This window comes from Adiantum capillus-veneris, chromosome 9, assembly GCF_014529385.1.
Source record: "Adiantum capillus-veneris isolate H3 chromosome 9, ASM1452938v2, whole genome shotgun sequence".
Classification (NCBI taxonomy): domain Eukaryota; kingdom Viridiplantae; phylum Streptophyta; class Polypodiopsida; order Polypodiales; family Pteridaceae; genus Adiantum; species Adiantum capillus-veneris.
The window spans coordinates 10369430-10380266 of NC_140939.1; positions in this window are offsets into that span (position 1 = coordinate 10369430).

A 10837-nucleotide genomic window follows, 5' to 3' on the forward strand; every position below is an offset into this window, starting at 1 on the left:
TTTGCATGCCGTCGATGACTTGTGGTGGTCTACCACCATAGGACTTGGTTTTTGATGGTCTAGGCAAGCCGCTCGTGAAGTTTGGTGGCAAACAGACATCCGGTTTGGCCGTGAGAGCTAGTTGGCGCTTTGTGTGTCCGATGCCCTTTCTGAAGCTTAGTCCCGCTTTGGGTCGCCTTATGGCCATGTGGGCTATATAAAGTTATAGAGCATGTCGAGATGCTCCTACCCATGAGTTTTGGTAGCATTTGGGCGACTTTCCACCGATTTACCACTTGGTGGCCTCTTGCAAGGCTCTAGAAGTTAGGGTTTTTCCCAATGGTTTTTTTGCCGCCTTTGTGCATTCAAGAGTGGTCTCCTAGGCTAGGGTAAACCCCCTATGAAGCCTTATTGCTATTGGGTTAGCCATTAGGTGGCTACCTCTACCTATAGGTCTTACTGCTCGTTCCCCTTGTGAACCCTACACTAGTTTTCGCGATAAAACATCAAACATACGCGAAAAGCTCAAGGTGTTGAGCCTACCTCTCATATCTGGAGCCTGTTGGGTGGTCGTGCGTGTCGTAGAAGTAGCTGGAAGTCCGGTTCGTTCTAGGTGGCAAGAGCTCTCTCTCAAGAAGGAAATAGTAGAAATGAGCTCTATGTGAAGTGAAAAAATTATATAATGGGGGTCCCCGGACCACTTTCTATGAAATTTGACATGTGCTCCTAACTTCTTGCAAGATGCGGTTTAGGCTCAAAAAGTTCTTGATTTGGACTCCGTTTGCCCAGTTTCCAAGAAATTTGACGTTTCGGTCAAAATCTGGCCAAAACACTCCTCCTGCTCCATTCACATAATTGCACCCCCATTGTACCATAGGTTGCCATATAGTTGCTGATTATCCCCATATTTTTTGTTTTTCATTACGACCGTATTTCACTTGCTTTTTGTATTTTTCAAGTTTTTATGCCGATAATTAGTAAATTTAAAAAGAAAATAGAAAAATAAACCCAAAAATTGCAATAACTCAAAAACATCACCGCAAAACACTATGTACACTCACATGCAATTTTTATGGCTGGATTTCTCCGATTTACCAATATTTTGCTCGAAAAATGGCTATTTTTACATATAACACACCTAAAGGCCTAATTTGGCGTTTGGCCCCATATACTTGTAGATTTGTGCTTTATAAGGCCATATCTACTTAGGTTAGTCCAAAAAAATTTGCAATCAAACGAAAACCCTTCAAGAGAGTCGAAAAACATGCCCTTTTTTTCTCTTTTCACCTTCATTGGGTCCGCATTGAGAATGCCTCCCCCCCTCCTAGTCGGAGTCCTCCCGGACGACAAGGTATCGCCTCGGGGTATGTGCAGTGCATGGATTAAAAATTGTGCTAATGCACGGCCTTGTAATGTGGCCCTATCTGATCCATACTCAGTCAATGCATGGAAAAATTAATGTTGTGCTAGAGGAGGGAATAAGCAAGATGCTTATTGGCATTCGACATCGAGGTTTCCTATTTGTTGTTGATTTGGTTGGCGGATTTTCTTTGCAAGTAAAAGTTGTAACTCTACAGCTCTTTGTTTGATCGTCTTTCTGGAAAAAGTTGCTTGGGTTGCCACTACTGTCGATATGGCCGTGGTTGTTTCCGTGGATGGAAATGTCATGTCCGTTGTAGCTATAATCGTGTTCTCTATTAATTGCCCTTTGGAGTTTTGTTGTGGAGGCTTTTGTAGGTTGATTGCCTCATCCTTGGTCGTCATTGTTGTTCTGCTGATGGGCACCCACATAGATTGGTTTGTCGGTTTCATATGTAGTGAGTGTCTGGCTGCTGGTGTTGCTTGTACTGAAGGGAGTTCCTGTTGCTTTGGTTTGGGGATCCAAATGCATATCGCATTTAAGTGGTTACTGAGCATTCTCTTCGGGATCCATATCTTTGTTATTCCCTTGGTTGTTGGTTTAACTGTGTTTTTATGTTCACTCCTGCTGTTATATTGTGGTGTGTATGCCAGGTCGCCTCTATCCTTCTGTACCCATACTTGTTTTTCACATGTTGCTAACCTTGATCTACTCATTGTGGTCTATGTTGTCTTATTTTTGTAGTGAACATGGTTGGCAGTTCCTTAGTTGTTCTCCATGGGTATCGTGTTGTGCTTTATTGGCACCCATCCGTTTTGTTCTTTATCCAGTGATGGTGGTGCTCTTATCTGGTTCTTCCGGGTTGGCTGAGCAAAGGCTACCATCTGTTGTTCTTGTGCATGTTGAATTTTGACTGTATCCGAATTCCAATCTATCTGCACATTATACTCTTTATGCCAAGGTGATCCCAACAACATGGTGTGTAGTGTGCTCGCATCCTCAACCACATAAAACTAGTGGGGGTAAACATATTGATGTATTTGTACATGCAATATTGTCCAGCCCAATGTTCCTAGCGAATGTGATGTACTACTTTCCAGCACTTGTTGAGTAGGATGTAGTTGATCTTCGAGCTTGAGCTGTTTATATAATTTGTAAGAGATCAGATTTGCTTGAGCTTCGGAATCAAACAATGACTTCGATTCAACTTGATTGCTACCCACTTTGACTGCAATTATTGGTTCCCCTGTGTCCTCACCAAAATTCGTTAATCAAATAGCATTTATTCGCAACGGTGATCCGCTTTGTTGTTGTTGTCGTAGAAGCCTTCTTTTTGCAATGCGTTCTTTTGCTTATGCTTGTGCTTCTTCTTGTACCCTCTGTTTCTCCTTCATCCGTTGTTTTTCTTGATGGATTTGTTGAAGCATATCCTGTGTTAGTGGTAAATGATACTTTTTTAATCAACACCCACTAATCCAATTTGACATTTCTTCTCCTGCCAATGTAGCAAGTTTGACAACTCCACTTTGTGATAAATCACTAATCACAAAGGGTCCCATCCCTCGCTTTTTAAGTTTCTTGGCATGTTGTTTCAAAGTATAAACAAGTACATAATCACCTGTTTTGAACTCTTTCGTACGCACATGCTTGTCAAAAAACTCTTTTTGTCTTCTCTTTTAGCATAGATAGAAGCTACAGCTCTCAGTCGAAATTCATCTAGCTTTTCAAGATCATCTATTCTTGAAGAGAGCTCATGGTCTGTCCATTCTAAGAATTTCGCTACTCGTAGAGTTGGAACTAAAAACTCTATGGGTAATAAGCGTTTAGACCAAACACCATATTGTATGGTGTTGTTCCAATAGATGTTTTGTAAGCTACCCTGTATGCCCATAGTGTTGAGTGTAATTGTTGATCCCAGTCTGTCCTTGACTCTGATACAATTTTAGTGAAAACAGTGCATAGGGTATTATTGGTGGCCTCGGCTTGTCCATTTGCCTATGGATGATATGGAGCAAATTTTCTATGTATGACCATGAATTCCTCTAGCAGATATTCAATGACTTCATTAAGAAAATTTGTTCCTCGATCACTGACAATTTCTATTGGTAATCCGTATCGTACAAAGATATTCTAATACAAAAATTGTGCAGTGGTTCTTGCGTTTGCTTTTTGTGTTGCTTTGGCTTCCGCCCATTTTGTGAGATAGTCCGTAGCCACAATGATATATTGGGTATGGGTGCGATATGTAGGTGGTGAAATAGGCCCCACAAAATCAATTCTCCATTTTGCAAATGCCCGTGCTCCCATCATTGGTCGTAGTAGCATCTCATCTCTCTTATCAGCACTTTAGTGCGCTGACATGCGTCACAACGCTTTACAAACTCCTCAGTATCCATGTGCAATGTAGGCCACCATATTCATACGGTTAAGACAATTTTTGCCGTCTTATTGCCTGAAAAATGGCCTCCACTTATTCCTCCATGTGCGTGTTCTAAAATCAGCAGGTATTTACTTTCACTTGCACAGATTCTAAGTTGATTGTCCTTTCCTCTCTTGTAGAGTTGATTTCCAATTAAATTAAAGTCTCGAGCCTCCAACTCTATAGCCCTTTTTTGCGCTTTTTTTATGTTTTCAGGAAATGTCCTTGTTGTTAAGAAATCAATGATATATTGACTCCACGCAGGTGCAATGGTTACCTGAAACAATGTCGCGTGATCCACCGGTCATTTGGCACTACATATAGTACAATTGTTAACATAAGCATGTGTGTCAGCATACATAGTTGGCCAATAGACTCCTAAGTGTTTCAATCTTTGGTGTGTTTTCGTTGTTGAACAATGAAATGCACAATCTTGGATGTGTGCTTCTTCAAGATAACACTCGAATTCCTCTGGATTTATACATAATTGTAGAATTTGGTCCGAGCCTAGATGGTACAATCGTCCTACAATCAACTGAAATTTTTTTGTTTATCGAAATGTTTGTTGTTTGGATCTGTCTTCCTTGTTATCAAATCTACCCCCAAAGGAAAGAATGCTAACAATTTCTTGAGACCATTTGGGTATCATTTCAATATTGAAAAGATAAGCATCAGGTATGTCATCATCTACTCCTTCAGGAGCTTCCCCGTTTTTTATCCTTGAAAGATGATCCACCCATAGATGAGTTTATTTACCTTTTTTACTACCACTGTGAAGTCAAACTCTAGCAATATAATAAACCAGCATACAATCCTCCCAGTATTGCATGGTTTATTTACTAGATACAAAAGAGCTTGATGATCTGTGAAGAACACAAATTTGTTTGCAAGTAAGTAATGCCAAAATTTCTTTACAGCATAAATCATTTCTAATCCCTCTCTTTCAATGGTGGTGTAGTTCTTTTCTGCACTATTTAGCTGTCGGCTCGCATAACAAACTAAGAAATCCATTGTTCCGTCTCTAGGTTGAGCCAGAATACTCCCGATTTTGTATGGAGATGCATCAATGTGAACATGGAATAATTTTTCCCAATCTGGTGCTTTAAGTACAGGTGCTGATACAAGGTTTTCCTTAAGCTTTTGGAATGAAGTTTCACACTCCTCAGTCCAGTCAAAACTGACTAATAAGCGATATAGTGGTTGTGCAATGACCGCATACATATATATGAATCTTCGATAATATCCACAGTGTCCCATGAAGGATTGTACTTGTTTGGCATTAGTAGGCCTGGGCAAGTCTGCTATGACTCTAATTTTTTCTAGGTCAGTGGTTATGCCATTTCTTGAGACAATATGTCCTAAGATGCGGCCTTTCCTTACCATAAAAATTCACTTTTCCGGGTTCAGACAGATTCGATATGTTCTGCACTTCTCAAATACCTTTTGTAAATGGTCAATATGTTCTTCTCGTATAAGAGAGTGGACACAGAGATCATCCATATATATTTCTAAGAATATTCTCAGGTATTCTTTGAACGCATGAATCATTAACCTTTGGAAGGTAGCTGGGGCATTGGTTAGGCCAAAAGGCATAACTCTATACGCATATATTTCCTATTCTGTGGCAAATGTTGTTTTGTTATTGATCCTCTATTGCAATTGTCAATTGGTTATACCCCGAAAACCCATCTAAAAAGGAATAAGCCCGTTTTCCAGACACCCTCTCAAGCACATGTTATGTTATCGGCAAGGGATAATTATCCCTTATTGTGGTTGCGTTCACTTTTTTGAGGTTCACACACACACACAGCTTTCCGTTCTTTTTGGGGACAACCACAATGGGTGACACCCAATCTGTATGCTCGATTTCATAGATGAATTCAGCATCCATCATCTTGTCAATCTCCTCTAATTTGATTTGTTTAATGAATGTGTCATTATATGTGTAAGGACGTTGTTTGCTAGGTTTGGCATCTGATTTCAAAGGATTTGTATGTTGGCATATCGATGGATCAACTCCTTTGAGGTCTTTGTAGGACCATGCAAACACATCTTTATACTTCTTGAGAAGTTGTGTTAACCTTTCTTCTTCTTCATGCTCTAAATTAGTTACTATATAGACAGGCTGAGGCTCTTCGCCTAGCGTAGCGAGGTCTATCCGTTTTGCATTTTCCGGCCCATTGTAAGATTCCTGGTTTTTCTTTCCCTTATTGGTGGTGTCGTTATGATTTTTCTATCGTGGATGGTGAATTTTCGATAGTGCGATGGTACACTCATGTTTCCTTTTTTTTGAATCCTCCTTACTGTCACTTTCTCCCTCAGTAGTCCATACCTCTCGTAACGACCGTTTTAGTTCTTGGTATTTCTTTTTACGCTACATTTTGGTCTACTCTGGATCTTTTGTCTTTTCCTATTTTGATTGTTGAGATTTTCTTGATTTTGTTTCTATTTTAGTCTTCCATGCTTGTTTTATTTCCTCATGTGTCCTTTCCCTTCGAACTCTTGAGAATCTTCCTGATATTTTGTCTTTTACACAATCCCCTGCCTTGACAAGCATTAGATAGTGAGTTTTATCTTTTATCCTGGGCATCAGGTTCTCTCTAATTTTGTTTTCTGTTCTTTTTTTTCTATAGCGTTCCTGGAGTCTAGGGTGTTGATTTGTAAAATCATAAAACTTGATATTCGTTGTTGTCTCCCAGGCTCACTTGAGCTGTCTGAACACTCGTTATCTGCATCGTTACTTAATTCCAGATGCTCAGAGGAGTTATAAAACTCTTCTTGTTCTGGTGAGTCTACATTCTCATCTCCTGCTGGTATAAGGCTTACCATGTAATAGGGTAGCACATCATAGCCATCCTTATCGCAAAATTTTGTCGTTGGGCTATCTATAATGGTATAGACATCCAATGTTGCTAGTATGTGTTCCCATTCCAAAGGTTCTAAGGCATCTTCGGGAAAAGGTTCCAGAATGTAATCCTTGTCCTCAATAGCTCTTTCTAAGATGCATTCCTCTCTCTTTAAGCTCCCACAATGTGAAGCTCCGCACATCCATAGCTCTTTTTTTTTGCCCTAGCCATGCTGGGAGTTCGGACCCTGCCAATGTAGCTGAATCAAACTCTTCCACTGGTGTCTAGTTCACATCCTTGTAACTATGGTCTTTTACGTATATTTTGGTTGTAGTCTCCCCACATCTGAGGTATATGTGGTCATAACCCCAATCCTGGACTATCTTTAATTGTCTCATGAATGGTCTTCCCAAGATGATCTCGTAATTGTTCTTTTTGTTGAAATCAACTATTGCAAATGTATGCTCATACTCGATTTCGCAAGAGGTGACAATTACTTTTTCTAAAAGTCCTAGAGGCTTTTCCATGAACCCATCTGCCACTTGCAATTTCATTCTGGTAGCTCTCAAAGCCAGTTTTTCCCATTTTTTCCAGATTTCTTTGGTTGCGATAGTGACTCCCGCTTCACTGTCAAGAATAGCTCTGGAAACTACTACCTGGAATTCTACTGGTAGTGTGGTATTTTCATCTTCTCCCTCGTAATATTCTCCAACCTTGTTTAAAGGTACTGGCCTAGTGTTTAGTTGAGGCTTGTCCAATTCTTTGATACCTTCTTGAAGCTTCTAGGTAGGGTCTTTTACTCCAAATTTTTCTAAGCATTTGCCTATGGTGGTCCACATGTTTGGTCATAACCTCAGGAGTTCGGCTAACGTGATTGTGCAGGCCGTAGGGGTGGACAATAATTCAATCAACCCTTGTGAATCCATCACTCTGTTGGAAGAAAGTCTTTAAGATGGGATTGCTCTCACCTCAGACTTAGCTTCATACTCCCCTAGGTAAGAGGGTAGAGTTTTTAGCGAGTCTGGTTGGCTGTGCCTCGAACTAATTGAACTTAGTCTCCCCCTTGTGAATGCATATCAAAGTTCATTTGTGATCTTGCCTCAACTCTTCAATGGGAGGTAAGATCTCATTTTTCTCCTTTCTCATGCTATTTATTTGGTGGTTCACCCTGTTAGCTTCATTTGCTTCCCAGATTTGCTTCCACAAGTCATCTAGACTGTTACAATCCTTACCCATTTCTACCAATTTTTTAGGCTGGAAACCATCAAATGTCTCATCTCTTGTATTTGGCACTATGATAGCTTCTCTCCTAGACTCAGAGGCAGTCGTGAGTCTCTCCTTCATGTCTACTTGTTTCTCTAGAGTTGGTTTGATAGGGGTTGGAGCTGGTACCTCGTGCCAACTTGCAGGTTTACCAAGCAGATTTTCTATCAAGGATTGGGTTGTTTCAATCATCTTTCGACACATTTCCAACCTCTATTTTTCTATTTCTACATATGGATAAGTCATCCATCTTTGCTCTTGGGTTTGGTTGTTTTTGAGTCTGGCTTCGTATGCTTCTAAAAGTGCGTCCAACTGCTCATTTACTTTTTCTACCAGCACTGATCCTCCTGATCCTACACTTCGGGGTTCCTTTACTTCTTTGGGCCCTATTGTTGCCGCAATGTGTGAGCTTAAACTAGTTAGATCCTCTAACCGCTCTAATCTATCCTTCGTGTGTTTTAACTCCTCGGATAGAGCCGTTTGCTCTCGTTCTCTCCTGGCTTTCATACGCGCCTTTCTAGCTTTCCAAGTGATTCTCTAATTTTTCATTTTTGCACTTGGGGCATCGGTCTTTGGCTCTTCAATTATGGGTTCGTTTGTCATTCGTTCAGCTTGTGCTCTGTCACACTGCCTGAATAGGTATTACTATCTTGTTTTCTAACCCCCCACTAGAAGGCACTACTTCCAGGAAGTTCAAAGTAGTTTTTGCTGCTTTGCTCGGGTTCTTAGGGCAATGAGGAATCAAGTGAGTAATTCCACACTCGGTGCAATACGCATTAACTCTAATGATTTCATCATGAGGACAGTCTCTTAGCCAATGGTCTCCACCACACTTGTAGCAGGGTCCCTTAGGCTGTTGAGGTGCTCCTTGAGCTCCTCTCTGTTAGTATGCATGCCTCTACCCGCCCATGCCTCCATTGGCTATGAACAACAGTGTTAGTTCATCCAAGCTGTATCTTCCTTCTCCTGCGGCCTGTGCAACTGTTGGTGGTCCTGTACTTCCAATCATGCCCCAAGGTTCTTGCGTTGGGGGTTCTTCCGGTGGATAATATACAAGATTTGTTGCATATCCATTGGAATCTTCGTAATATTCATGCATAAGTACCAAAGCCTTCTCTTCTGGATCGTTTACCATTGGTGTGTATCTTATGCCGACCGGTCGTAATCTTGGTAGGGGTGGTTCTTGCCCCAATACTGGTTGTGGTCTTTCTATACCTACAGGTCCTGGCGGGTTGCCTGCTTGATACCTAGGCATTGGTGGAAGTTGAGGAGATGCTACCTGAGCTTGGGGAGCATATGGTCGCTCTCTCACATATCCCTTGTTATAATAACATTCCTTTGTCACATGGTTTGTCCATTTTTGTTCAATAGCACACCACTTCGGCTGCTTAGCTTGAGGCTTGGCATACATATTAATTTTTTTTAGCACTTCCTCCACAAGATGTTCCTGGCTTACAGCTACTTCTCCTTTCGGTGATGCCTTAGCAGACTTGCTTCCACTTTGTTGTGAGGATGAATCGTCATCAAGATCCTTGAATTCACCCTCCTTGTAGACCGCACAATTTTCTACAAGATAAATGTTAGGAAATAAGACGTAGCTAAATAGATTTTTGAGTAGATTACTTAATGGAGAGAAATAGATTTCACACACAAGACATTATAGAGTAGAGAGAGAGAGAGTACACACGATATACGTGGTTCACCCAATGTGGGCTACGTCCACGGGAAAGCAGCCACTCAATGGCTTTAGCACTTCAAAAGAAGAAGTAATTTACAAAGGGATTAAACCCTTGATAGAGCTCCCACCTTGCTTCACTCTCACCACCTCACACTCACCTTGTTGCATCAACTTCACACTATGAAATGTGTGTAGAAATGGCCTCCTTTTATAGGCCAAAAGGGCTGCCCTCTCTTATGAGAGGCAGCCATGTGTAGCCGCCCTTGTGCGAATAAGTCCAAATCGGACCCTCCAATCCGTCCATGTGTGGCCGGCCTTAAGAAGACAAGTCCGCTTTTGAATTCGGCCACCGGCCATTGACTTTCGACCACTTTTCGGCCGCCGTCCGGCCATAATATTTCGGCGAAAAAAAAATTCTCGGGGGGCCTCCATCCCCGAGGCCTCTAAAGTTGCCCCTGATTCTTGTCCGTGAAAATTTTGGTTTCCGGTGAGTGATTTTCCTTCACGCACGATGGCTTCTCCTCATAATGGGGGCCTTACAAATGTGCGCTTTTACCACAGAAAATTACAAGGGTAAATCAGGCTCCATACTTAACAATAAAGAGCCTCCTTAGTTAACTCATTTAACATCGTGCTCCTCTTCATATGTAAGTCCTTCTAGAGATCTGCGTTCCTTAGTCCTTGAATAAATATAAGCATAAGTCTGGACTGGGTTGGCAGTTCTTCCACAGGGCAGAACTTCACATATCTTTTTAGTCATAGGGCTACTTTTCGCACAAATTTACCTTCTTTCTGTTTGAATTTATGGATTTGTGAGATTGTATTATGAGCTATCCCCCTTTGTGAAAATTCCTCAATAAACTCGTCAAACACCTCCTCCATAGACTCAAAGTCTCTACTCTCCACAGAGTCAAACCAAGTAGCGGCATCCTCTTCTAGGGTAATTCCAAACCCTGCAAACTGAGTAGGGAAGTCCAACACTTCTTCAGCTCTAATTACACGCACAAAGGCTGCTACATGATCCCTAGGATCTCTGTTTCCCGTGTATTTCTTGTTTACCCATTTTTGCACCTGGGAGGTCTAATTCTACGATGGTCTACAAATCTCATCATTGGTTCTCCTCGTCCTACTCGATATACCTCCTCTGGCCTTCCGTAGTGGGAGGGTTCCTCTCCCAAAGGTGCCCCTAAGCCATAATTTATGATGGTTCTTGTAAGAGGTGGTTCATCTCTTCGAACTCGTTCTATGGGTTGTCTTCCAGGCTTTGTCGGCTTGAGTTTTTGGCTTACTCC